This window comes from Hemiscyllium ocellatum, chromosome 22 (assembly GCF_020745735.1).
Source record: "Hemiscyllium ocellatum isolate sHemOce1 chromosome 22, sHemOce1.pat.X.cur, whole genome shotgun sequence".
NCBI lineage: Eukaryota > Metazoa > Chordata > Chondrichthyes > Orectolobiformes > Hemiscylliidae > Hemiscyllium > Hemiscyllium ocellatum.
In genome coordinates this window covers 43292578-43318008 of record NC_083422.1, presented here as the reverse complement: position 1 = coordinate 43318008, position 25431 = coordinate 43292578, and the positions used below count along the sequence as shown (strand labels likewise).

Below are 25431 nucleotides of genomic sequence, written 5' to 3'. Positions count from 1 at the left end.
TCTCATATCCCCTTTAAACCACTTGCCCATAAATGGAAATCTTTGCCCTTGGTCATTGATCCCTCCACATTTGGGAAAAGTCCTTTCTGTCTTTCCTTCCAATGCCCCCATTATTTTTAACATCTCAATTATGTCACGTCTCCCCTTAGTCTCCTTTGCTCCAAGGAAAACATCCTCAGAATATTCAATCTCTCCTCAAAACTAAAACTCTCCAGCCCAGTCAACATCCTGGTAAATCTCCTATGCACCCTCTGCAGTGCAATCACATTTCTCCTATAATGTGGATTCCAGAAGTGCACACAGTACTACAGTTGTAGCCTAACCAACATTTTAAATAATCTCAGCATAACCTCCATGCTCTTGAACTGTATGCCACAGCTAATGAAGTCAAGGATCCCAAATGCTCCTTAATCACTTAAAAGGTAACAGCACAGGTAGATAAAAGACCAATAGATGATCCTCAGTGCTTCCCTTCCTACCATTCATAATGTATTCTCTTGCCTTGTTTGTTCTGCCCAAGTGCATGACCTCACACCAGATTAAATTCCATTTGTCACTGATCAACCCATCTGACCAGCCCATCTATATTCTCCTGTAATCTATCACTCTGCCATTTTTTTATCATCTGCAAACTTACTGCTCAACTCTCTTACGTTCAAGTCTAAATAACAACCTCAGTTATCCAAACATCAATTTTCTGAATTTTGTATTATCCAAACAAGATCTCAAGGTCACATTAAAAATGTTAACGGCTGTCCAAACAATCAGTTATTCAAACAAAATACTCTTCGCCCTTGTTGGGATGATCAAGATTGTTCTGTCTACCACAAACAGCAAGGATCCCAGCACTCAACTCTGCTAAACCTTGCTGAACACACAGGTGTCTAGCCACCAAAACATTGACTGTCAATCTCTGCTTCTTGCCAGTCAACCAGTTCTGGATCCAGTTAGCCAAATTTCCCTGGGTCCCACGGGCTCTACCCTTTGCAATCAGTCTCACATGCAAGTCCATACCAAAAGCCTTACTGAAGTCCAGGTAGATTATGTCAAATGCATTGCCTTCGATAAAGCTGCTGGTCACTTCTTCAAAAAAATTTATCAAGTTGGTCAGACATGACATCCCTGTAACAAAACCATGCTTAATGTCCTTGATTCATTCCTGTCTCTCCAAGTGCAGATTAATTCTGTACCTCAGTTCCAATACTTTCTTCACCGCTGATCTCAGACTGATTGGCCTGAAGTTTCCTGGTTTATTCCTGATTAATGGTGCTATATTAGATGTCCTCCAGTCCTGTTGACAGATAGGAATTGAAAATTATTTAGTGCTCCTGGCATTTCCTCCCTTGTCTCACTCAACACTTGAGATACGGTTCATCCAGCCGTGTAGATTTCTCTACTTATAAGCATGCCAGGGCACTCAGAACCTCCTCTCCATCTAAGCTAATTTCTTTAATTAAATCACAATCCTCCTCCTATTTCTGTACCTACATAATCCATCTCACTTAGTGAACACCAACACAAAATATTCATTCGAACACTATCTATGGCCCTCCATCTCCACACACACATGACCACTGTGGTTCTTACTCTTTCCCGACTTATCCTTTTGCCTTTAATGTACTTGCAAAATAAATTCAGGATTTTCCTTTATTTTGCCTGCCATTATTCTTTCATACCTCTTTTTGCTCTCTAAATTTGCTTCTTTTTAAATTTCCCCCTTGGAGATTCTATATAAAGTTATGGGCCAAGTGCTGGAAAATGGGATCAGGATCGTTAGCTAGTTGTTTTTGCCCAGTACAGACTTGATGGACTGAAGGGCCTTTCTCTGTGCTGTAGACCTCTCTGACTCCTTGAGAGCTTATGCTGTTTTGTCTCTCCATATCTGCTATAAACCTCCCCTTTTCTCTTTATCCAAATACGTATATTTCTTGAGGGTTTATTTCATTTGTTGGTTTCTCCCTTTGTATTTTTGGAACATGTTGGCGCCGTATTCACTTTATTTCTTCCTTGAACGTATCCCACTGTTTTAGAGTCAAACAACATGGAAATGGACCCTTCAGCCCAACGCATCCATGGTGACCAGATTTGCTAAACTGAACTAGATTGTTTGCCTGTGTTTGGCCCATTTCCTTCTCAGCCTTTCCTATCCATGTATCTGCCCAAATATCTTTTAAGTTGTTGTAATTGTACCCACCTCTACCACTTCTAGCAACTCATTCCAGATATGCACACCCTTGTTGAAAAATTGCCCCTCATGTCCTTTTTAAATCTTGCTCCTCTCACCTTAAACCTATCCCATCTAATTTTGGACTTCCATAGCCTGGGGAAAGACCTTGGCTGCTCACCTTATCAATGCTCTTCATGATTTTATAAACTTCTGTAAGGTCACCTGTCAGTCTCCTACACTCCAGGGAAATATGTTCCAGCCTATCCTAATAACTCGAACCCTCCTGTCTCAGTAACGTCCTTGCAAATCTTTCTTGCACTCTCTCTAGTGTAATAACATCCTTCCTCTAACAGGCCAACCAGAATTGTGTGCAGTACTCCAAATGTGGCTTTACTAATGTCCTGTACAGCCGTATCATGATGTCCTGGCTACTGTACTCATGGCTTTGACCGATGCCGGTAAGCATGCCAAACTCCAACTTTGCCACCCTGTCTATCTGACACTTTCAAGAAACTGTGTGCCTGCACCACTAGGTCACTCTGTTTGATAACAGTCCCCAAGGCCCTATTATTAACTGTGTACGTCCTGCCCTAGTTTATCTTGCCAATATGCAACAATTTGTATTTGTCTGCATTAAACTCCATTTTCCATTCCTCACCCAACTGGCCTAGTTGATCAAGATTCCATTATGCTCTTAGATAGCTGCCTTCACTGTTTGCTATGCTATTAATTTTGGTGTCCTCTGCAAACTTAATAAACATGTACCCTGTATTGTCATCCAAATTGTTTATGTAAATGATGAACAACTGTGGACCCAGCACCAATTCTTGTAGCATACCGCTGGTCACAAGCCTCCAGTCTGAACAATGATACTCTACCATCATCCTGTACCCCTATCCTCAAGTCAATTTTGTAACCTGTTGGCTAGTTCTTCCTGGGTCTGATGTGATCTAACCTTGCTAACTAGTCTACCTTAGCGAACCATGTTGCAGGCCTTGTTAAAGTCCACGTAGACAACATCTACCACTCTGCCTTCAATAATTTTCTTGGTCATGTCTTCAAAAAACTCAATCAAGTTTGTGAGACACAATTTCCCATGCAAAAACCCATGCGGACTATCCGTAATCAGTCCTTGCCTTTCCAAATGCATGTAGATCCTGTCTCTCAGAATCCCCTCCACTGCTTATCAGGCTCACTGATCTGTAGTTCCTGACTTTACTTTGCAACCTTTCTTAAATAATGGTGCAACATTAGCCACCCTCCAGTCTTCTGATACCTCACTTGTGGCTGTCGATCCAAGTTTCTGTGCCAGGGCTTCCACAATTTCTTCCCTAGCTTCCCACAATGCCCTGGGACACACTTGATCAGGTCCTGTGGATTTATCTAACTTTTAAGACTTCCAGCACCACCTCTTCTATGATGTGGATCCTTCTCAAAGCATCACAATTGTTTCCCTGAGTTCCCTAGCTTCCATGTCTTTCCCCACTGTAAATACGCAAAATATGTTTTTAGGATCTCCCCCATCTCCTTTGATTCCACACATCGAAGGCCAAGTTGATCTTTAAAGGGTCCTGTTCTCTCCGTAGTTACTCTCTTGCCCTTAATATACTTGGAGAATCTCCTGTCTGACAAAGCTAGCTCATGTCCCCATTTTGCCCTCTTAATTTCCCTCTTAAATGCCCTCCAAAACCCCCATACTCTTGAAGGATTCATTTGATCCCAGCTGTCTATATCAGACACATGCCTCTTCCTTTTTTTTGACCGGAGCCTCTATATGACCAGCCTCATCCAGTGTCATGGCAGCCTTGCCCTTCACACTTACAGGAACATACTGTCTCTGTCGCTGAATTGTTGTTATCTTGCTTTAGAAAGCCTTTCATTTGCTATATGTCCATTTACCAGCGAATTGCTCCCCCCTGCCCCCAAAATCAATGAAATAGTTGGCCTTGCCCCAGTTTAAAACTTCAACTTGTACAACAGGCCTATCCTTTTCCATAACTATTTTAAAACTTGCAATATGGTCACTGGTTCCAAATTGTTGTTGCCCCCCCACTAACACCTTAATCACTTGCCCTGCCTTTTCCTCCCAAGAGCTTGAGTTTTGCCCCTTTTCTTGTAGGAACATATAACAAAGTACAGTACAGCGTAGTACAGGCCCTTTTGCCACAATGTTGTACCAAGCATTTATCTATCTTAATTTATCAACAACCTAACCTACGCACCCCTCAGTTTACTGCCAAGTGTTTATCCAGCAGTCGCTTAAATGTGCCTAATGTCTCTGACCCTACTACTACCACTGGCAGTACATTCCATGCACCCACCACTCTTTTGCATAAAAAACCTATCTCTTGACATCTCCCCTATACCTTCTTCCAGTCACCTTAAAATTATGACCCCTTGTAATAGTCAGTTCTGCCCTGGGGAAAAGTCTCTGGCTATCTACTGTACGCAAGGTTTGTGAAGGTTTGTAGCTCAGGTTGAGGTTTAGGGTGTAGGTTTGCTCGCTGAGCTGTAGGTTTGATATCCAGACGTTTCATTACCTGGCTAGGTAACATCATCAGTGGCGACCTCCAAGTGAAGCGAAGCTGTTGTGTCCTGGTTTCTATTTATATCTTTCTCCCGGATGGGGTTCCTGGGGATTGTGGTGATGTCATTTCCTGTTCGTTTTGAGGGGTTGATAGATGGCATCTAGATCTATGTGCTTGTTTATGGCGTTGTGGTTGGAGTGTCAGGCTGCTAGGAATTCTCTGGCATGTCTTTGCTTATCCTGTCCCAGTCGAAATGGTGTTTTTTTTTCCGGATGAAAAAAAAACCCATCATTTCGACTGGGACAACACATCTATCCTGGGACAGGCTATGCAAAGACATGCCAGAGAATTCCTAGAGGCCTGGCATTCCAACCACAACGCCATAGACAAACACATCTATCAACCCCTCAGAAAACAAACGGGAAATGACATCACCACAAACCCCAGGAACCCCATCCAGGAGAAAGATATAAATAGAAAGCAGGAGACAACAGCTTCTCTTCACTTGAAGGTTGCCACTGATGATGTTACCCAGCCAGGTAATGAAACATCTGGATATCGAACCTACAACTCAGCAAGCAAACCTACACATTACCTTGTGAACCTCTATCAAGTCACCTCTCTTCCTCCTTCTCTTCAGTGTGAAAAGTCCAAGCTCACTCGACCCCAATTCATAAGGCAAGCCCTCCAATCCTGGCAGCATCCTGGTAAATCTCCTCTGCACCCTCTCGAGCATCTATATCCTTCCTGCAATGAGGCAACCAGAACTAGACACAATATTCCAAGTTTGGTCCAACCAGGGTTTTGTGGAGCTGCAACAAAACCTCATGGCTCTTAAACTCAATACACCTATTAATGAAAACAAAAACACCACACGCCTTAACAATCCTACCAACTTGGGTGGCAACTTTGAGGGATGTGTGTACATGGACCCCAAGACCCTGCTGTTCCTCCACACAGCCCAGAATCCTATCTTTAACCATGTGTTCAGCATTTAAATTCAACCTGCCAAAATATTTAAAGATATTTAACCACTTGTCCAGCTTCCAGCTTCATGACCTAAAATTAAGTGCAGGATTGCTCCTGCTTTTGTACTGGCTTGAAAAGATCTCCTGCATGCATTTTAAGAGTCCCTCTAAACCTTTCACACTATGACTACCCCAGTTAATGTTTGGGAAATTGAAATGTTGGGGAGCGTGGGAATCAGAAATTGCCCAAATATAAAACGTCCTCTCTCAAATGTGACATATAATGTACCATATGTTGTGTTTGTGGTTCACTTGAACCAGAAATAGAACATGAGGTATGTAGAGGGTAAACTTGAAAAAGGAATACATTATTGTACATCCTCTCAGATCTACAATCAGTCCTTGACTACCCTTCTAGTTCCTGCCTCTGGGTCACCTTACCTGCTGTCGTGAAGGGACAACATGCATCCAGCTATTCATAAAATATGTAATTACAGTCTGCTTCCTCAACCACCTTGATGCTCTGTCCACTGTACCTTAAGCCAATTCTGCCTTTCTCAATTACTTCAAATTAATTCAATCAGATTTTAAACTTCAAAGAAGTTTCTTTTTCAAAATTTCTGAGCTGTCATTGTGACATATAAGATGACAGTATAAATTTCTGCTCCTCTTCGAATGAAATGTGCAAGGATCAAGTTGTTCCAAGGGTGGAGAATCACAATGTACAAATGATTTAATGATTGAAAGTATAAACCAAAAATTAGGGCTAGATAATATAAAATTAAAAATTCATGACACTCATTGGGAAAGCCTTTGTTGAGTCATAAATCTTGGGATAATCTTTGGAACAGCAATTAAATGGAGGTAACACATTTGGATTATTTCAAATGCATAAGGTTTTATGAGAATGCAATAGGGGGATAAAGCTTGGGCTGAATGGTCATTTGTTGACTCATGATTGAGTCATTCTTTTACTAATCATGTTCTGTTCTGTACAGTTGGATTCGAGTACAGTAAGTGGTTGACTGTAAATTAGCCCAATGTTAAGCAAAAGGAGCCTGATAAAACCAGAGAAAAAAGTATGAAACATTGCATCATTGGGGTAAGCTTTCAGTTGTTAATGTGTGAAAATTGAAATATCAATATCATTTCTGTGGGTTCACTCCATCTGTTAAAAATTTCAAAAGATACTTCATATTGCCAGTAAATCAGCCAGTGCATCTTTGGGAAACGGGCTTCAAATCAGTGCTCCAGACAAAGCTCTGTGTATTTCATTTGATTGACGGGCAAAGATTTACTAAGTGTCCTCTGGGTTGTATGCTTTTTATTTAATCAGTCCTTTCCTGCTTCCTCGTCACTGCTGTGTTCAAACAGCTTTGAGTACAACAAAGCAGGATTACACAGACTATTTAGATTGAAGAGCAGACATGTTTTCAATTGATAAACAGAACCAGCCTCAAAAATAAAAAAAATCTTGTCAGACTTATCTTTGTAGGGTTTTGTGACTGTGGTTTACTTTAATGGTAAGTCAGTTTTATTTATGTGGTTGACACCACTTTCCCAGAAGTATTCTGGACTTAAATCCCATATGTATCCAAATAACAGTTACAAAACTGTGCACATATCCAGTATGCTCTTGACCAGGAAGATTTCAATCAAATAATGGAGTTCAAATAATGAATAAAAAGAAGGCACAAAGCAGATGTTGTCTTGCACTGTTTTTTCCATTCAAGTTGAAAGATCATTCTGTGTGAACAATTATTTCTGATCACACTGTTTTGTAGCTCCCATCCCAATGAGTTCGAACTGTCATTTTATAATACATTTCTAGATAGGAAAGTAATCTGGTTTCTTTTTAGAACCTGTGCATGCCATTGCCTCATGATAATTTTGGTGCATTTCTAAGGTGGTCGAAAAGAAGAAATGAAGATCAATGAATACTTTCTCACCAAGTATTTTTATGTGCAGCAGTTATGGAAGAGATGGTAATGCCAGGGTGAAGGTTCTCAGTCACACAAGGCAGTGGATAAAACAGAGTTGATCACCACAGTGAGAACATTATCTCACCAAGCTCAATGCTCCCAAATACTCCTCAGATTCTGTTATCTCCATTACTTAGTTTGATGGGCTTTTATTAATTGTACTAGTCACGTTGATTAAAAAAATGTAAGAAAGTGAAATTGAAGGTTATGTTTGATAAAAGAAGGAGACTTATACTATTACGAAAAATAGCTGTAAGCCTGAAGATTGGTCAGAATGTGGAATTTAGCAGAGAATGATCAAGAAATAGTTAAAGAAAAAGAAACATGAGAATATGTTAGCAAGAAGCATAAAAATTTCTATGGTGTTTCAAAAAAGAGAGTTCAAGAAGGTAATCAATGAGTACCTTAGAGGCAGAGAAAAAAGAAATTATAATCGGGAATAAAAAAAGTTAGATATAGTAAATGAATACTTGAGATAGAAAACTACAAAAGATTTTGGAAGTAGCAGAGAACTGAGTTTACTAAGAATGAAGAATCTGAAAATTAGTGCCAGTTCTTTATGAATACCAGAGATAATAGCTTTAAAACCAACAAATTTCTGGCCTGATGGCCTATGTCCTAGGATGTTAGAAGAGTTCTCCATGTGAAATGTGATCCAGCTGCTCAAAGAATGAAGGAAGATAGCAACTGAAGAACCATAGGCCTGTTAGCTGACATGAATGTTTTGGAAAATACTGGAATCTGAAAGTTGGGAATGGAGCAAATAGGAAGTTGGTATGTTTTGGCAGAGTCAACACAGGCTAATAAAAAGAGAACCATTAATTCTTTTGATGCTGCAGTGACGAAGATGGTAGTCAAAATGTATTTGCATAGTGGGTTCTCATAAAGCATTTGATATGGTAGCAAACAAGAGGTTATTAAGCAAATTATTGTTCATGAGATTGGGCCTACCTATAAGAATGGATTAAGAATTGCTTAATGGACAGAAATGGTATAAGAATAATTGGGACATTTTCAGGTTGGCAAGCTTGAGTGGGGTATCAGAAAAGGTCGCTTATACCTTAAAAAGCTTTGGTTGACTGAGATTAATGACCACATGTGATGTATCTAAGTTTGCTCATGATACAAAATTAAACAAGAAAGTAAATTATTAGGAGCATGCTGAGAGATGTAAGCAAGAGGCTAAAATTGAGGCAGATAGAAAATAACAGAGAAATACCAAGTTGTCCAGTTAGGCAGGAAAATTGAAGTACAGTAAAGTAAAACATAGCCACATTGGGAAAGTAACTTGTAAACAACATTCATTTTCAAGCATGATGAAACATTTTGTGCCATTGAGCAAGATCACTTGCAGCTTGTTATAATTTCTGTTTATATTTGGGTCTCAGAATGAGTTAGGATTAAACTGTATTCTTCTGGAAATGTCACATTTCCTTTCATCACTTGTTGCTTAGAATATATTCCAATTAGTGATGGTTTCATTTCAGATATAGATAAAGCAATTGGTTTTGAATAATTAAAGCAAGATGCTGCAATAAGGCAGGCTTCCAGTGATGCTACCAAGCATAAAACAGTCAGTGCAGAGTTTTTGTTTTTAACATAGATCAGTAGCAGTTCTGAGCAAGGTGGAGGTGGATATTTTGTTTTCTCTAACGCTCACTTCACCTTTCACTCTGCTTTATGGGGCTTGATTGATATGACAAAGAAAATGAACTCCGAGCCACCCTAAATTGTAAATATTAAATTCCACTATATTTTGTATTGTTAAAGAATTGTCTTATATGCTGATTTTAAAAAGGTGAAGCTCTTTTTATGATAACCTTGGATTGAAAAATGTGACTGTTTTTCTGAATGAATTTTTAAATTTTTCTTTTTGACCTTTCAGTTTATTTGTGTCTCTATTGCTTGTTTGCCTTACTGCCTGTCTCTGTCCTATTTTCAGCTGTCCATTCTCCTCCACACATTTGTCTGTTGCTGCACTGGCTAGATTAACATCAAGTGACTTGTTCAAGATCTGTGTTGTATTTGAATGATTATCTGGAGAGCAGGCTCAATTGCAAGGATTTAAGTCCTCTTTGGATTATTTATTAATTTTCCCTTTGTTAAATCCTTTGTGATGAATGTTTCTTTTTATAAGAATACTTTGTACTGTGCAAATCTGTGAACGGTCGCATTCATGGAACAGACGGTTCCGATTGTTCAGAGAAGGGAATATTCAATTCTGTCCATTAACGTGGTGGGACTTACTTCACAGTTTTCAGAAGTCATTTAGGAGGTTCAAGGGTGTCTGAAGTGTAGTTCAAAGGTTATAGATTGTTGGGGAAAGTCAGTGAGTATGTGAGAGACACAGATAGAAGCTCCATGTTAAGCAGTACTGCTTTTACCTGGGCCATCAGGAAGGCAACTGAACTACATGGGATCTATGCATAGGATTCATTAAGCATTCAAGAGCAGTTAGATATCTGCTTGAACTCAGAAATTCTAGAGTTAATAGGCAAGTAAATGTCAGGTCAGGATTTTGGAAATGTCTTGTAAGTTGTGGGAGCTTAAAATGAACCAGTAGTTGAGAGTGGGGGTTGGAGAATCTGCAAACCATATTTAGTGCCCCTGAGCAAGATTTAGAGCTCGGAGAAACACAGGGATAGTACTGGCTTAGTGAAGCTATCTGTCTGCAGACAAGGTGAAGTTGTGCTTGTACATAGGTTTTGGGGTGCAATTTTCAGACTCCAGAGGAGCACAGATGTAGGAAAGGGTAATGATTTGCTGGAATGATAGCAGCTGTTGAGCAAGTCCATGATGGAACAGCTCTTGAGAGGAAGTTTCAAGGCAAAGTAATACATAAATGAGAAATTGTAATCCCTTGTGAAATTTAATAAGAGTTGATGATCCACCGTGTTGGTAACTTCTGGAGGAATTGCTGAGAAATCCATGGGATCTGTCCTGCTTGCTTTTGCTATTTGATGTGTCGTGGGGTGTTTAATCAAAGTCAGTTGCCCATGTTTACAACATACTGGGTGTTAGGAATAAGTTGTACATGTATTGTAGATTGTTGTCAGTGTTGTTGTGTAGTATAATCTATCGTTAGTTTGGTAACAAAGAATCTTATGGCTTTATTTTCTTCCCAAATTCACCAAACAAAGGGTTACCAATCCATAGCCATATTTCAAGATAAATTTTGCATTACACCTTGCAGGGCAGACTACATGAGATAAAATGTAATCCTAGAATTCATCATTCCTTGATTATAGTGCTTTTTTTTCATAACTAGCATACAGTGGCTGCAGTACCTTGAAAATGTAGAATGATTCCAATGACTCCATTATAAAGTGGGGTCCTGACTGAATGGTTAACTTGATTTAGTAAACTCAGCTTCATTTGAATTTAAAAAGCCAGATTACGCTGGACTAAAACACTTAATGGCAAGTCACCCCCCCCCCCCCCCGTAGTAAGAGGGATCTCTGTCACTGATGTGCCCAACTGTTTATCTCCCTAACCAACAACACTTAAAGATCATGAAAAAACCTGATCAATGTAGAAGGTCATAGAGTGAATTAAAATCAGATCAGGTGCAGAAAGAGAAATGAGAGCGAAAGAAATACTGGGCTAAGACAAAGAGGAGAAAAGAAGAGACTGGCGCATTGAGATAAAAGCATATATTAAAAATTCCAGCGCTGAACAATTCTGCCCTTTTGGGATGGAGAAGTTAGTTGGTTTTACAAGAACATGAAACACATAATTAAAGAGATACTTGCATTGTTAAATAACAACTCAAATTTTGTGTGGCATATTTAATTTCCAATTGATGTATAAATTCAACTGCTCAGTGAAACTCTAGGGGAGGGTGAGGACAGTTGCTGGGTTCACAAGGCTAGTAGTGGAGTAATGCAAGTTGACGAGGTACTTGTTGAGATATGCAATTCATGGGATAGCTCTCATTCATGTAAGTTACTGGATATTTTATGCATTCAGAGCATGAATCTTAATTTTTTGTAATTTTGGAAGCCAGTTCTTTGCTTTGCAATGATAAGACTGTTGCATCAAGTTATATTGTCAAGTGATATTTAGATTTTGAGATCATTCTATTAAATTTGACACCATGCTGCCTGAAACTTTACATTCTTCCTTTCTTTGGTGAACCACTATTAAACTTTTGTCATTTCTTTATCTGAAAGATATCATATTTAGTATTTGCAGCAAGTGACCAGATAAATAAATCACTTTTTTATTGTGGGTTATTACTTTTGATGCCAAAGGAAATAGCAACATTCTTGCTGCACTGTACCTTTGATTCCTGAAGAAGGGCTTATGCCCGAAACGTCGAATTTCCTGTTCCTTGGATGCTGCCTGACCTGCTGCGCTTTTCCAGCAACACATTTTCAGGACTGTACCTCTATAAACTTGAATAGCCAGAAAATGGAACATGAATATCAGCTTGAGCAATTGGAAAGAATCACTGCATGAATGTTATGAAATATTGTTCTTGCAGGAAGTGGAATTAACTATGTTAATATCTACGCAGACTGACTTCTCCACTGTGACATACGTAAGCTATTGGCTTAAATAATTACAGATGCCAAAAGTAGAATGATACATTGCATACTGAAGAAGTCTTAACTAGGGTTGAGCTTTTAATGTGCTTTTAAATCCAATGGATGAAAGATATTGATCGTCACTTAATTCTGTCAAACTAGTTCCCATGTCTTTCTCCACAGTAAATATTGATGTGAAATATTTGTTTAGGATCTTGCTCATCCCCTACGGTTCCACACGTAGATGACCTCATTAATCTTTAAGGAGCCCTAGATACTTGTTTCCCCCCTCCCCAATATACATGTAGAACCTCTTTGTATTCTCCTTAATCTTATCTACTAAAGCTATCTTATGTCCCCTTTTTGCCCTGATTTCTCTCAAGTGTACTTCTGCACCTCTTATATTCCTCAAGGGATTCACTTGATCCTAGCTGTGTGCCTCCTCCTTTTTCTTGCCCAGAGCCTCAACATGTCCAAAGTCATCTAGTGTTCTCTACTCCTGCTAGCCTTGCCCTTCACTCTAATAGGAACATACTGTCTCTAAGTTCTCGTTATCTCACATTTGAAAGCCTCCCACTTGCCAGGTGTTTCCCTTGCTGGTGAACAGCCTCCACCAATCAAATTTTGAAAGTACCTGACAAATGCCATCAAAATTGGCCTTGCCTTAATTTAGAACTTGTGCACCCCGCCTATCCTTTTCCATAACTATTTTAAAATTAATAGAATATGCTCCCCCACTAACACTTCAGTCACTTGCCCTGCATTATTTCCCAAGACGAGGTTGAGGTTTGCCCCTCCTCTTGTATGGCTATCTGCATATTAATTAAGAAAGTTTTCTTGAACACACTTAATAAATTCCTCCCCATCCAAGCTCTTAACACTGTGGCAGTCCCAGGTGATGTTTGAAAAGTTAAAATCCTCTACTATTACACCCTATTATTCCTACAGCTATCTGCAATCTCCCCACATAATCGCTCCTCCATTTCCTGCTGACTGTTAAGGATTTATAGTACAATCCCAACAAAGTGATCATCCCTTTCTAATTATAGCCTAATTGGATAATCCCCAAGAAGTATCCTCTCTGAGTACTGTTTATGTTTTCCCGAATCAAAAATGCCATCCTTCTCATCCTATTAAATTTGCCACCCCTTCAATCCTTCTTATAGCATCTGTACCCTGGAACATTGAGCTGCCAGTCCTGTTCCTCCCTCAGCCATATATCTGTAATAGTTGTCATATCCCAGTCCCATGTTTCCAATGATGCCCTATGTTCATCTGTCTTGCCTATCAGGTGTCGTACATCAAAAAAAGTTCATTTCATCAGTCTTCCTTTTTCTCTGCTGTGTTGTTGCCTGCATCGTCTATTTAACTTGTTGTCTTTAACTTCTGTACATTCTCAACCTTCTCTCTTGTCTCACTACTGCTTAGCTCCTGTGCCACTGTCAGCTCGAGCAAATCTTCCCACCAGTTTTCTGGTTCCCCCCCCCCCCCCCCATTTCAGGTGCATCCTGTTCCTCTTGTACAGGTCATTTCTGCCCCAGAAGAGATCCCAATTATCCAAAAATCTGATCCCTGTCCCTGCACTAGTTGCTCAGCCTTCCTGCTCCTGCTCTCATTAGTATGTGGCACTGGGAGTAATCCAAAGATTGCTACCCTTGAGGTCCTGCTTTTCAACCTCCTGTCCAACTGCCTATGTTCAGTCTGAGGGACCTCTTCTTTTTCTACCTATGTCACTGGTACCAATGTGTACAACAGCTGCTCACATTCCCCTTTGAGAATTTGCTGCAAATGTTCAGAGTGGTCCTTGACCCTAACACCAGGGCGACAACAACCCATCCTGGAGTCTTGCGCATAGCCACAGAAATGCCTGTCTGTATCCTTTACTAGAGAGTGGCCTATCACATTGCTTGCTTAAACTTTGCCATTCCTTGTTTTAATTGCTGCTGCTTTTTTTCTACTTAGCCTTTGAGACATTGTCATTTTGTTGAAGCACATGCGGTAAGTTTTCCACCTAAGCTACTGGCGCATGATGTAGATGTGAGATTGATGTGGTGCTATACAGTAACAGGTCCATCCCCTTGACAGATCACTGTTGACAGCCGTAATAAGAGAAATCACTAGGGCTTGATGATCTACATCCTAGACTACTGAGTATTGGTGGTTATTTTCCAAAATTCTACAGATTAGGGACAAATAAACAGAATTACAGACCAGTTAGCCTAACATTAGTCAACTAAAAAAACCAAAGAATTGCAGACACTAAAAATCAAACAAAATCAGAAATTGTGGGAAAAACCCAGTAGGTCTAGCAGCATCTGTGGAGAATGATGGCACTCCCACACAATAACATAGGAGTACCAAATGTATAAGTGCCATGGAAGCAGAGCATATTACGCAGAAAATTATTTCTTGAGAAATGTTAGATCGAACATCAGTGACTTGCCTGTTTCCTCATTATCTTTATTGCAGTAATCATGAAGTTATGAGCATGAGTAAGAAAGTTAAGATGGCTTCATTTTTTCCTGAGTGCCCTGTTAGTATATAATAAGCCCCCAAAAACTCTGCACCTAAAATCCAGATAAGTGGCAGTAGTAAATTACAAACTATTTTGATAAAAATCAGCAGCCTTCACATCTGTACCTAATACTAAAATAAGGAAGATTCTATCTACTCATATATGATTTTAATAAATACTTTAATTATCAGCTGGTGGAAATCTAATTATGAACAAGTCCACAGGGCAACACACTTGTGATCTGACTTACGTTCAGTGTGTTTAATCAGTTCCAATTTATTAGAATGATTAAAGATAGTGTATTAGTCATGGAAATGAAATGTCCTGTATGAATCTCGTGTAATTGCACTAATATTGACTACATTGAAATAATATTTAATATATCAGCAACTTTGATATAGCTTTCTATTTGTAGTTGTTTCTCTCTATCTGTCTCTCAAGACTTGCATATGTATATATAAACATATTTTCTGTATATTTAAATATAAGTTACAGCGACTTGAAATGGAACTTGTAATTTGCTCTTCTCCAGGATTGTAAGGAAATAGAAACATACATATATTGATTCTAAGCCTGCCTGTGTAAACATATTGCCCTGGTTGTAGAGGTAACAGTACTTAAGAGAGATTGCATGGGCTATTGTGCGTAAAAGATAGCACTGTCTTTTTTGGGTTGTGGTGAAAAATTTATAACCAAATGAGTCTCACTTTTTTTTTAGGTGACTTATTATCAAAGCAAATATAAAACTAATTGTGTTTATTTAATTCCAGGTAAAAAGAATAGAGCAAAACTAGAGATTATGCCCTTAATGAGCAGCTGTTGAAGTTAAAGCTGATTTTTGAATACTTGACTGTGACTACAGTATCTCCCTGTGGATCTCAATCATCCAACTCAATATAAACATTAAAGATAGGAAACCCACAAGTTGTACTCCATAATATATTATTTGGAAGAGTCCTTCAAAAGTACCGTGCTTTGCTGAAGGATCTGAAAATTAGATTGCTGGTTAAAGCCATTGAATTATCATTTAAATAGCAATGAATTTTTCCATACAACCTCAAAATCCCTTATCTACACCTGAACCAATTTAGTTGAGTAGGATAAGCATGTATTTCAACCTATGCATGAAGAATTGAAGGAGAGGTCTTCAACTGTAAATGTAGCATTTGTATAACCAGAAATCCACTCAATTCTTCAAGGTACGTGCCCAGTTTAGCACATACTTTAATATTCCAATTCTTTAATGACCACGTTGTTTTGTGAAAGTAGAACCCAGGTACTCATGCAAGGGTTGAAGTACAAGACTCTTGCTAGTTTGGTTGAATGGGTCCTTTAGAACTCGAGTTGCACTCCATAATTTAACCCCTCCCTGAACTCTTTCATTTGCTTCAAACCTATTACCTTTCTGTCATGGCTCAGTTCAGATGAAGGGTCACAAACCTGAAATGTTGATTGTTTTCCCTCTCAACAGATCCTTCCAGACCTATGATATTTCCAATATTTTCTGCAAATCACAGTTGGATAGTTAATTAATATGCTTTTGTATTTTTCAAAGAGATGTGCAGCTACCCAATCAGTAGCTGAGACATTGATACTCTCAAATATGCTAATTTAGGTCTTGTTCAACCTTTTGAAGTAAAGGTAACCACATTCTTCATCTGGGGGGTTCTGGTGAGTATGTAGTTCATTGCTAAAGCAGATCTACACCCGAAAGGTTCTGCAGATAGGTCAAGATAATGCATGGGATTACGCTTTTGTTGAGTTACGGCTTGGAATTTCCTTGCTTTGTGTTTTCTCTGTACGTTGCATATGCACTCAAAGCAGGATGCACTATTTTTTTAAAAATTTGTTTCCATCAGGTGCAGAAATCCTATGAGAAGATCTACCAGGATTCGGTCAATATCAAAACATCTCCAAATCAGACCTTCAGAATGTTACAATACTTCCTTTGACCTCCCTGAGTGTGCATCTTGGACTCGAGTTCTCTATAGAAGATTTGCTTTGGTAAACAAATTTAGTCAGCCCAACTCTGTTGTGACTGTCTCAGTATAGTGTGGTTGCTTGGCAGGAGAGCTTGAGTGAGCACTTTGGTATTTTGTCCTGCCATTTAATATTCAGAAGCTTATGAACATGAAAGTAGTTGGGCTTCTTCCTGTGGATGGAGATAGAAGTACATGTCTCCCATGTGCACAGCAGAATGGGGAGGATAATTGCAGTTTTTGGGTTTCTGTAGGCAAACTTTATTCCCAGGCTGATACTTGAAGTTAGCTGAATGCTATACTTGCTTTGGCAATTCTTGCATTATCTCATTTTCAACATTGGCAGCTTGGAAGACTGTACTGCTGAGATATGTTAAACTATCCACTGCTGGTCATGGACTGAAATCTTGGGATCAAGGTGGGGATCTTGTGAAATAAACTAAGTCATTACATCAGTTTTATTGGTAAGTAAAGGCAAAAACACCAGAGAACAGCCCACGTTGCATAGAAAACAACGAAAATGGAAGCAGGAATAGATTGTTTGGCTCTTTGAACCTCCTCTGCTATTCACTGTTATGTTGCAAGTCAAGTTCTGAACCAGCAACAATTGCAGTCAGGTCAAAATGGGAAGTTGTAAAGTCTCATCCTGGAGATTTTGGTCTTTGCATGAAGTAGACTCAAACTGCTAAGATAGGTAATCTTATAAGACCATAAGACATACGGGCAGAAATTAGGCCATTCAGCCCATCGAGTCTGCTCTGCCATTCATTCATGGGTGATACGTTTCTCAACCCCATTCTTCTGCTTTCCCCCTATAACCCTTGATACTCAAGAACCTATCTATTTCTCGTGAACCTCCTCTGAAGATGCTCCAGGCCCAGTACTTCCTGAGATATTGGTCCCAAAACTGCACATGTGACCCCAAATGTGGTCTGATCAGAGCCTTCCAGAGCCTCAGAAGTACATTCCTGCTTTTATATTCAAGTCCTCTCAAAATAAATGTCATCATTGTGTTTGCCTTCCTAACTACTGACTCAACCTGCAGATTTACTTTGAGAGAATTCTGAACTAGAACTCTCAAGTCTCTTTGCACTTCAGACTTCTGGATTTTCTCCCCATTCAGAAAATAGTCCATGTTTCTATTCTTTCTACCAAAGTGCATGACCTCACACTTTCCCATGTTGTACTCCATCTGCCACTTTGCCCACTCTCCTTACCTGTCCAAATCCTTCTGCAGGCTCCCTGCCCCTCAATGCTGCTTATCCCTCTATCCATCTTTGTATCTTCTGCAAACTTAGCCAGAATGCCTTCGGTTCCTTCATCTGGATTGTTAATGTATAAAGTAAAAAGTTGTGGTCCCAACACTGAGCCTCGTAATACACCACTTGTCACCAGCTGCTATCCATAGAAGGACCCTTTTGTCCCCACTTTCTGCCATACAGCCAAGAGTCTATCCATGCTAGCGCCTGGCCTCTGTCACCATGGGCCCTTAGCTTACTCACCAGCTTCCTGTGCAGCACCTTGTCGAAGGCTTTCTTGAAGTGTAGGTAGATAACATTCATTGGCTCTCTTTGATCTAATCTGCATGACCTCCTCTTGATGAACCCAAGCTAACTTTGCCTTAATTTACCATACAGTTCCAATTATTCAAAAATCTCCTTGTTCACAATGGATTACAGGATCTTGCCAACAACTCAGGTTAGGCGAATCAATCTGTAATTTTCCATCTTCTGTCTTACTCCCTTTTTAAACAGGAGTGTCACATTAGCGATTTTCCAGTCATCTGGGATCCTCCCTGATTCTAACAATTCCTGAAAGATCACCACTAATGCCTCTTCAACTGTCTCCCTTAGAACTCTGAGATGTATTCCATCTGGTCCATGTGATTTATCCACTTTCAGGCCATTCAATTTTTCTAGCAACTTCTTCTTGGTGATGTCCACCATACTCAGCTCTGTCCCCTCACTTTTGAATTTTTGGGAAATTATTCGTGTCTTCCACCATGAAGACTGACTTAAAGTAATTACTCAGTTGCTAGGCCATTTCCTTGTTCCCCACTACTATCTCCAGCATCGTTTTCCAGCAGCCCAATGTCCACTTTTGCTTCTCTTTTTCCCTTTATATATCTAAAGAAACTCTTACAGTCTTCCTTTATATTACTGGCCAGCTTGCTCTCATACTTAATCATCATCCTTTTTTTTAGTTAGCCTCCATTGGTCTTTGTAAGCTTCCCAATCCTTGGTATCCCAATGTCCTTCGCCACATTATATGCTTTCTCTTTTGCTTTCGTGGTATCCCCCTGACTACCCTACTCAGCCATGGTTGCTTCATCCTCCCTGTACCATGCTGCTTTTTCCTTGGGATGAGTCTCTGCTGTGTCTCCTGAATCCTCCCAGGAACTCCTGCCATTGCTGTTCCGCTGTCTTTCCTGCTACGTTCCTCTCTGTCAGTTCTACCCAGCTCCTCCCTCATGCCTCTGTAGTTGCCTTTATTCAGCTGAAATACTGTTACCTCTGATTCTATCATCTTCTTCTCAGATTGCAGAGTAAATTCAATCATATTATGATCACTACCTCCTAAGGGTTCCTTCATCTTAAGCTCCCTTATCATGTGTCTCAATGCACAACACTAAATCCAGTACTGCCTGTTTCCTAGTGGGCTCCTCCACAAGCTGCTCCAAAAAGCCATCTCGTAGACATTCCTTTTTCTGTAATCCACCACCAATCTGATTTTCCTAGTCTACCTGCATATTGGAATTCCCCCATGATCACTGTAACTTTGCCTTTCTTGCACATCTTCTCCATCTCCTGGTATATCTTACACCCCAGCTCTTGATACTATTTGGGGGCCTGTACATAACTCCAACTATGGTTTTTTTTCACCTTTGTATTTCCTCAGTTCTACCCACACAGATTCCACACCATTTGACCCTACTTTGTTTCTTACTATTGATTTAATTTCATTTCTTACTAAAACGGTAATCCCACCCCCTTTGCCCACATGCCTATTTTTTCAATAGGATGTATATCCTTGCATATTCAGCTCCCAATCCTAATCCCTTTGCAGCCATATCTCTATGATACCCACCATGTCAAACCTACCAATTTTGATCAGTGTCACAAGTTTATTTACCATATTCCTTATACTGCATGCATTCATATATAAAACCTCCATTGTCATTCGTTTGTCCAATGTGCTTGAAGTTTGATTGCTAACCCTTTCCATACACTCTGTCCTATTTGTGTCTGTGCTGGAGATATTACAATTTCTCCTGTATCCTGCACTTCTACCACCTCCTTTTAATTTGGGTTTTCTAATTTCCCTATTTCTCCCACACCAATCTTTCAGCCATGTATTTACCTGCTTAATCTTATTGAGCCAGTGCCAATTAGCTCATGGTTTAGGTAGTAATCCAGAGATTATTACCTTTTTGGTTCTGCTTTTTAATTTGGGAGTCCGTACTCCCTCAGCAGAACTTCTGCCCTTGTTTTATCTATGTCATTGGTACTTATGCAGACCACTGGATCTTTACCCTCCCACTCCAAGTTCCTCTGCAGCCCAAATGAGATATTCCGAGCACCAGGCAGGCAACACAACCTTTGGGACTCTCGATCCTGGTCACAGAAAACAGTGCCTAACTATCCTCAGTTACAACAATGTTTCTTGTGTCTCCCCCTGCTTGAATGACTCCCTGCACCATGCTGCTGTGGTCAGTCAGCTAATCGTCCCTGCAGTCTCCATTCCCATGTGGAGCAAAATGCTTGAACCTGTTGGACAAGGATAAGAGCTGAGGCTCCTGCAAGTCTACCTCCTGGATCTCTCTACCTGCCTTACTCACAGCCACACCCTCTTGTCCCTGACCACTTGCTGAATTCGAATTAGTCTATGGGGTGTGACTGTCTCCTAAAACAGAGCATCCAGGTAACTCTCCCCCTCCCTGATATGTCACAATGTTTGAAGTTCAGACTCCAGTTCATCGACTCTGAGCCAGATTTCTTCCAGCAACTAATATTTACTACAGACATGGTCACTGGGCACCACAATAGGGTCCAAACTATCTCTCACTATATTTTGGGAACTACAGTTGACCTCGGTGCATCTGAATGAGAGAGATGGAAATCATCCCAGAACTCTGATTGCTTTCTAGTGACCCATGCTGCAATTCCGTGCCTGTAAGATATCTGATGAGGTAAGGAGAGAACTCAGCTGTAATGCCTTCTTGGTGGAAGGAGTTCACATTCCCTGAGGCTGACAGCTGCAAGCCACAGCTAATCTCACCAAAACGGACTTGACGTTAGCAATAAATTTATCAGAATTTGATTTCCTAAAATTATGATTTCTTATGCTTTGTATTTTTAAATCTGTTACTACCTCTGTCCCCAATAATATATTTTAAATGCATCATACTACTATAACATCCGTTGTGATGAGGATCATTGGTTAATAATACTTCAGTGAACTTTAACTGCCAAGACTTTCAGCTTCTTCGTTCTCTTAAAATGTAATATGAAATGTAGGAAGAAATATGTTAATGATTGGCAGTGATTCACCTTCAAACTGAATGATCATATTCAAATAATTGGATACAGAAGCAAATTATCCAGCATATACATTCAACAACGTGAATTTTTATGATCTTTTTAAACATCAAATAATGTTTGAGGATGTTTCACAGATGCATAAGTGCACAAAACATGAGTGCTGAGCCAGAAGCAATAATGTTAGCAACTTTTACAGACAAAAGAAAATAAGGAATGAAGAATGTTGAGGAATAATATCTGAGCTATGGGCCTACACTGCTGAAGATGTGGCAAAAATATTGAGGCAACAGGAGAGCAATGCACTGGAGAGCAGAGTCCAGGGAGCCCCAAGTTTATAGGTTTATGAAGCTGGAGAAGACTCAAAAAGGTAAATGGGGCCAACACAATTAAATTATTTGAACATGAAGATCAAAATTTATGTTGGGCACACCGTGAGGCCTGCAGCAAGGACTGGAGCGGTGGCTGAGTCCAACTTGGTATCGGATTCCAGTAGCAAAGTTTTGGCTGTACTGAGGTTTTTGAAGTGTGGAGGAAAGGAGGCCAGTTAGTAGTGGATTAATTAGTTGAGAACGAATGACATTTAAAGAAGAAATACAAACACTGAGCAGTTGGTTCATAATTATACTGCAAGATTTTATGTATTTAAGCAAAAACAAACGTGTGTGTATTAGAATTAAATAAAGGAAGCTGTATTAATTTAATGTGCTAGCATATGAAAATGAATGTTACGAGATAATTTTTATCTTCCGTTTCCCCACAAGAGTTCCTTAATCTGACAATACCTTTGAGGTTCATTTACTTTTCCTGGGACCAACTCAAAGGTCATATCACAGTTGTCTGGAATTCACTGTAATTTCTCTTGAGTTATTCCAGCTATGCTCCAAGATCTTATGGGGGTTCTTTCATGGGCTTTTGGCTAAGTTTCTAGATCCTCAACTCTAGATTCCATAATTCCAGCAAAGATCACACTGCAATGTAAAGCCAGGCTTTCCTCAGATTGAAGTCTCCAATGAGAGGCCAGCAGCTCCTTAGAGTAACAGCACCGTAGGAGATGTGGCTATTGGCAACATTGCCTTCCAGGCCTAGGATTGCCAAGGGACACCAGCCTCACAGGTGAGTGAAGTTTGGATGGGAGGTGTAGGGAGGTGTGAGGGCACATAAAGCAAGACTAGAGGTGGTGGTTTTTATCAGCCACCCCACTGCCTCAAGTTAGATCACACAATCAGTCACAAAGTCCTTGTTGGTAAGTTTGATCTTGCTCCTGGCACACTACTGGTAAGCCCAAAGGTTTTGTTATATACATGTGGATATACTATACTTTTAAGAGAGTCAAAAAGCTAGCAAGAACTACCCAGCGCAGCACAAAGTGTTGTGAACGAGAAAACAATGTAACACTTGGTCAAAACCAGTCTACAGCTGTGTTGTTATGGAACACACAAGCAAATTCAAATACAGCCAATCAGTTTAAATTATGCCCCAAGATACCAGAATCCAATCAAATTTGAGTTTAATATTTTTATAATGAAATGATCCGATGTTTTGGGGTATAAAACCAGACATTTTGAACAGCTGGAGAGAACTGCCAGAAGACCAACAAATGTAGGCTGCTAGCTCAAGAGCTCTCTGAGAGATACCTCTCTGTTTGCACAGCAGAACATCAAAACTATCCTGGGGAGAATCTACAAAGGAGATTTGGCAAAGCTGACTGGTTTTGAAACACGATTATTCTTTTTTTTTGTAAATTTTAATCGGGTTTTTTTTATTGGGCTGGTATTGTAGAGTGGGAGGTAAAAGATAGTTTTAAGAGACTGGATTTGTAAATAGTTGTTTTAATATTCTCTGTTGGACTTGAAGAAGAAAGTTGTTAATTTTTACTTTAAATAGTGACCTCTGGGATAGTTCTTTGTCTCTTTGAATTTTAACAGAATACAGCGTGGGGTGAATCTTTTCTGAGTGGCTGGTTCAAATTAGCAGAGGGGTATACCCCATGTCATAGAGTCATAGAGATGTACAGCATGGAAACAGACCCTTCAGTCCAACCCATCCATGCCGACCAGTTATCCCAACCTGATCTAGTGACACCTGCTAGCACCCAGCACACATCTCTCCAAACCCTTCCTATTCATATACTTATCCAAATACCATTTAAATGTTGCAATTGTACCAGCCTCCACCACTTCCTCTGACAGCTCACTCCATACACGCACCACTCTCTGCGTGAAAACGTTGCCCCTTAGGTCCCTTTTATATCTTTCCCCTCTCACCCTAAACCTATGCCCTCTCGTTCTGGACTCCCTGACCCCAGGGAATAGACTTTGTCTATTTATCCTATCTGTGCCCCTCATAATTTTGTAAACCTCTATAAGGTCACCCCTCCGACTCCAACGCTTTGGGAAAATCAGCCCAGCCTGTTCAGCCTCTCCCAATAGCTCAAACCCTTCAACCCTGGCAACATCCTATTAAATCTTTTCTGAATCCTTTCAAGTTTCACAACATCTTTCCGATAGGAAGGAGACCAGAATTGCACGCAATATTCCAACAGTGGTCTAACCAATGTCCTGTACAGCTGCAACATGACCTCCCAACTTCTGTACTTGATACTCTGACCAATAAAGGAAAGCATGCCAAATGCCTTCTTCACTATCCTATCTACCTGCAACTCCACTTTCAAGGAGCTATGAACCTGCAAGGTCTCTTTGTTCAGCAACACTCCCTCTGACCTTACCATTAACTGTATAAGTCCTGCTAAGATTTGCTTTCCCAAAATGCAGCACCTCTCATTTATCTGAATTAAACTCCATCTGCCACTTCTCAGCGCATTGGCCTATCTGATCAAGATCCTGTGGTAATCTGAGGTAACCCTCTTCGCTGTCCACTACATCTCCAATTTTGGTGTCACCTGCAAACTTACCTCCCATGCTCACCTCCAAATCATTTATATAAATGATGAAAAGTAGAGGTCACAGGACTTCAGTTTGAAAAACAACCCTCCAGCACCATCCTCTGTCTTCTACCTTTGAGCCAGTTCTGTATCCAGTTGGCTAGTTCTCCCTGTATTCAGTGAGATCTAACCTCGCTAGCCAGTCTCCCATGGGGAACCTTGTCGAATGCCTTACTGAAGTCAATATTAGATCACATCTACTGCTCTGCCCTCATCAATCCTCTTTGTTACTTCTTCAAAAAACTCAATCAAGTTTATGAGACATAATTTCCCACACATAAAGCCACATTGACTATCCCTAATCAGTCCTTGCCTTTCCAAATTCATGTCCATCCTGTCCCTCAGGATTCCCTCCAACAACTTGCCCACCACTGATGTCAGGCTCAGTGGTCTATAGTTCCCTGGCTTGTCTTACCACCCTTCTTAAACAGTGGCACCATGTTAGCCAACCTCCAGTCTTCCAGCATCTCACCTGTGACTATTGATGATACAAACATCTCCGTAAGAGGCCCAGCAATCACTTACCTAGCTTCCCACAGAGTTCTAGGGTATACCTGATAGGTCCTGGTGATTTATCCACCTTCATGAGTTTCAAGATATCCAACACTTCCTCCTCTGTAATATAGACATTTTTCAAGATGTCACCATCTATTTCCCTACAGTCTATATCTTCCATATCCTTTCCACAGTAAATACTGATGCAAAATACTCGTTTAGTATCTCCCCCACTTTCTGCGGCTCCACACAAAGGCCACCTTGCTGATCTTTGAACGGCCCTATTCTCTCCCTAGTTACCCTTTTGTCCTTAAGATATTTGTAAAAACCCTTTGGATTCTCCTTAATTCTCTTTGCCAAAGCTATCTCATGTCCCCCTTTTGCCCACCTGATTTCCCTCTGGAGTATACTCCTACTGCCTTTATACTCTTCTAAGGATTCACTCGATCTATCCCGAATATACCTGACATATGCTTCTTTCTTTTACTTAACCAAACCCTCAATTTCTTTAGTCATCCAGCATTCCCTATACCTACCAGTCTTTCCTTTTACCCTAACCGAAATATACTTTCTCTGGACTCTTGTTATCTCATATCTGAAGGCATCCCATTTTCCAGCCGTCCCTTTACCTGTGAGCATCTGCCCCAATCAGCTTTTGAAAGTTCTTGTCTAATACCGTCGAAATTGGCCCATCTCCAGTTTAGAACTTCAACTTTTAGATCTGGTGTATCCTTTTCCATCACGATTTTAAATTTAATAGAATTATGGTCACTAGCCCTAAGGTGC

General features: G+C 40.1%; 1 protein-coding gene across 1 annotated transcript in view; it reads left to right on the top strand.

The window, feature by feature from the left end:
* The window catches only part of pdzd8 (PDZ domain containing 8), a 189490-nt gene that overhangs the window by 89596 nt on the left and 74463 nt on the right, over positions 1-25431 (top strand). The window lies entirely within an intron of this gene.